Source organism: Drosophila obscura, unplaced genomic scaffold (genome assembly GCF_018151105.1).
Source record: "Drosophila obscura isolate BZ-5 IFL unplaced genomic scaffold, ASM1815110v1 contig_4, whole genome shotgun sequence".
NCBI classification, from domain to species: Eukaryota; Metazoa; Arthropoda; class Insecta; order Diptera; family Drosophilidae; genus Drosophila; species Drosophila obscura.
In genome coordinates, this window is record NW_024542828.1 from 10,212,380 (window position 1) to 10,216,460 (window position 4,081).

Sequence of the window (4,081 nt, forward strand, 5' to 3'; positions counted from 1 at the left end):
AATCCCTCAAAATTCCCATCCAACTTCAGTTCCTGGAAGCTACCGCCTTAAATCTTTTCGTATGACTCATCAGCAGCAAAAGCCAAAGCCAAAGCAAACCAAAATCCAAGCCCAAATAGGCGCAAACACACACCGCAACGCAACGCAGTGCGCAAATCTCTTATAGCCTTCGGGGCAATCTGTCAACTGGCGTCAGACGATCTTTATAGGCAAGGCAGAGGAGAAGTCCAAACAGAAATAGATACAGATACTGAAACAGCAACAGAAACAGAGTCACAGAGACAACAACTCAACTGCAGATGAAGGAGTGAAGCGAAGACAGGGAGAGTCAGAGTCAGAGTCAGAGAGAGCCCCCGAAGGCGATTTACACCGCGTTACGCGGCCACGTCTTCTGGTCTTGGTGTCTTCTGGTGACGATGAACCGCAAAAGTGGGACTGGGACGTGGACTGTGGCTGCTCCTTAGCCTTCTTTCTGCTTCAAAAAAAATAAAGGGGGGGGAGGGTTCTCTGTTTCTCTTTTGGCAGCGGTGGCGGTTGGCTATCAATTGCCCAAAAACGCTGCACAAATTGAAACGTTTGACTATATTTGGGTCAGTTAAAGTGATCACATTAACAAGTCAATAGGAGTGCAGCATCCTTTTAGGGCATTGCACGTCAGACCCGAGTCTCAGTTGCGAGTCAGAGTCTGAATCTGCAGTCTGCGGTCTCCTCCAGTCATCCAGTCCTACAGTCCTACAGTCTACAGTCTCCAGCCTGCAGTCTCTAGCCAGGAGCTAAACTCTGAATCTGAACTGAATCTCTCTCGGTATCTCTGAACTGTGTGCTGTGTGGATGATGTCGCCAAAGTGTTGTCCAGGGACGGGGGTGGTGGTGCTGGTGCTGGTGGTGTTGACACAAGCAGATTGATGTGTACTGGTTTCCCCCCATGGTTTCCAGGTTTCCAGGCCCAAAAGGTGAACCGCAGAGCAGCGCAGCGTGAGAACTGGACATGGACTTGGACTGGAGGTTGGGTTGGGTGTGTGCTCAAGGGACAGCAGAGCAGCAGATACTCTGGTATCGCTACAGATACAATGTTGCATTTACAGGAAAAGTGCGTGGAAATTAAGTTAGACAAGAGTTAGGGATGTGCCAAGCTAGAGAAAATGTGTATACTGATATCGATAATATATCGTTTGGAGTGTGCCGAGGGAGAGGAAGATGGGGATAATAAATGGACACCGTAAAGAATATTCATGGATGCGTTTTGTAACTTATTCAAACATCAAACTAATTAGGGATTATTTCAAATTACTTAGCTAATATCGATAGAAAATCGATAACATTAAGATGTGAAATATGGTAATTATGATTGAAAATACGTACTTACCGCATTCAATATAAAAATATTATATAAATAAAATTCATTTAAAGCACTTTCGTGGCCTAGTGTACTTAGTATATCCACCAAATATCTGCCATCGCTAAATATCGAGCGCATTTTACCATGGGGCCCTTGGCATGTAGTCGAAGTGCCGTCTAGACTTGATGAAATTAGAAGATTACGAAGGTGGGAAACTGGTTAGAGGGCTGTGGTTGTGCTCCCTGCCAGATGATGTTAATTGGATATCTAAAGATAGTAACCATAACTTAGGGGGGGGGGGGCTGGCTACCTTCCATGCAGTAAAGTAAAGCCCCATATTATCCGCATTACTCGCTAAATATGTGAAATGTTGAGTGATCCTCCTCCGAGGAGAGCGAGGGATCGATCGAAGAGCGGAGAGAGCAGAGAGGAGAGCAGCGAAGGTTGCTGCAATGTGTGTAACCTTTAAACCGTTTAATCTGACAAAGGAAATAAATAAAAGAATTAACATTTATTTTTAAGTACGCATTCAAGTATGTGGTGCCTGGCCGGCCTCTCCTCAAGGAACGATGATGATGATGATGATGATGACGGCGAGATGAACCACCACCAAGAGGAACAGGAACATCTCTGGATTGTGGGTCCAAGCAGCAGAACAGCAGAAACAGCCCAACAGCAGAAAGAGAGAACGGGAGAGAGAGCCATGTCCGAAGCATTTTTGAAACATGCGAATTGCTTGTACGTGACACGCAACAGCAAAGGGAACCACCACAGAACACAGGCCAAGGAAAAGGCCAAAAGGAGTGGAGGAGTGCGATTCGCAGGAGGCAGGGCAGGACAGAACAGGACAGGGCAGGACTGGGCAGGGCAGGGCACCCAAACACACAACGAACGCAAAAAAAAAAAAACAGAGAGACGACCGACGACCATGTCCAGTCAACCACTTAGCCATGAAAGCGGTAACTACATGCAACAGATGAAGCATGCGCTGGGGCATGCAGCAGTGGCAGCAGCAGCAGCAGCAGCGGCTCTAGCAACAACAACAAAAATCCAAGGTAAGGCTGTGGCTAAGGTAAAGGTAAAGCCCAAAAGGTAAAGGCAAAAGGTAAAGTACTTGGAATGTGGCCATCGAAGGCAGCAGCAGGAGCAGGCTGCAAGGAGCAGGAGCCGCGGCACGTCGCCTTGGATCACACAGAGTGACTGCATCTTAGCGGACAATGGCAAACAGTGGATTAAATTTGAGATTTTCTTAACCCAAAGGCAAAGGCAGGTCAAAATTAACTGGAAATGTGGAAATTTCAACATTTTCCATAAGTTTTCTTTGGGAAAAATTATTATAAGCATTGATCAAGAGATATAAGGATGGGTAAGTATTCCTTTCAGAAATGTAAGGCTGATCCTGGGAGCTTTCCTCTGCGTACTTGCACGCTCTTCTGCAGCTATCTTTATGTGGGGGTTCTGCAGTTTTCTTCACTTGTTTCCCTTATTCTTACCACTGTGCAACTGATGGTCAATGAAATTTATTTGGTGATGCTTGAGCGAAGCGTGAAGTTGACTGCCGCAGAAGCCCCCGCCGCCAGACCGAGACACACACAACACAAAGGAGACACACACTACGCCGCTCTGCTCCTCCTGCTGTAGTCTCTCCTCGTACTCCTCCTCCTTCTCCTGCTGCTGCTGCTGCTGCTGCTGTAGAGTCTGCACCATTCCGCGTTCAATTTAATCGCGCAAATAATATGCTTCAGAGTCCCAGTCCCAGTGCCAGGGTGTGTGCTTTTCGATTGGCGAATAAAAATAAGTAAATATGGAATAATCGTTATGTGAGGGGCTGGGCTGGCCGGCTGGGCTGGTCTCAGGCGCGACCACTACTACCTTATCGCCGGCCAAAGATCAGAAAGTGTGTGACCCATCGCGATCCAAGCCAAACTCCCTCCAATGCTTTGCTTTGCATTTCTCAAGAATTTCTTTTGGGGCCAAATATAACGCGTACAACCTGTAGCCCAAGACCAGACCAGTAAGACAGTCAGAGTCAGGGGTCTCTGCGTTGTTTTTTTTTCGAACCTCTTTCACTTGTGACACTTGTCCGCGCGTCTCTGTGTGTCTGCGTCGGCGGCGGAGGCAATTTCCAGTCGCCAAAAATTAAGCTAATTTTGTGGGCCACTTATGTATTGAATGCCAGAGAGACAGACAGCCAGCCAGCCAGCCTGCACAGCATCTGGTGGGATAATCGGCAGAGTTGAAAAGGCAATTACATGGCTGGCCAGGCCAGGCCAGGGCACAGTTTCGAGTTGAGTTCGCGAAATGTTCCAATTTTTACTTCAATTTAATTGGCTTTTACACCCAAACACTGGACACAGCAGACTGCAAACTGGATGCTGGATGCTGGATACCTGGAGGATGTGCATGTGCATCTCCTTCAGCCTTCAGCCAGTGAGCAGCAGCAGCACGTCGCTCGAATCACTCAAATGTCACCATAAATTCCGCGCATGCGCACACATTGGTATGCCTATTTTTGGGTTCCATCCTCGCATCTGTAGAGTTTTGCTCTGGTTACCAGACTTCACATCAGAGCTGAGCGGCAGAGAGATCTGCAAACAGATCTCTGGAGCTATGTGGCACTGTTTGCACTGACTCTGTCTCTGCTTTCATGGTTTTCCATGGCTTCCATGGCTCTTTGCCTCTTTGCCTCTTGGCGCTTACAAGTTGCCTATTTTGGGAGTGGCGCCTTTTGCAGGCCACTCC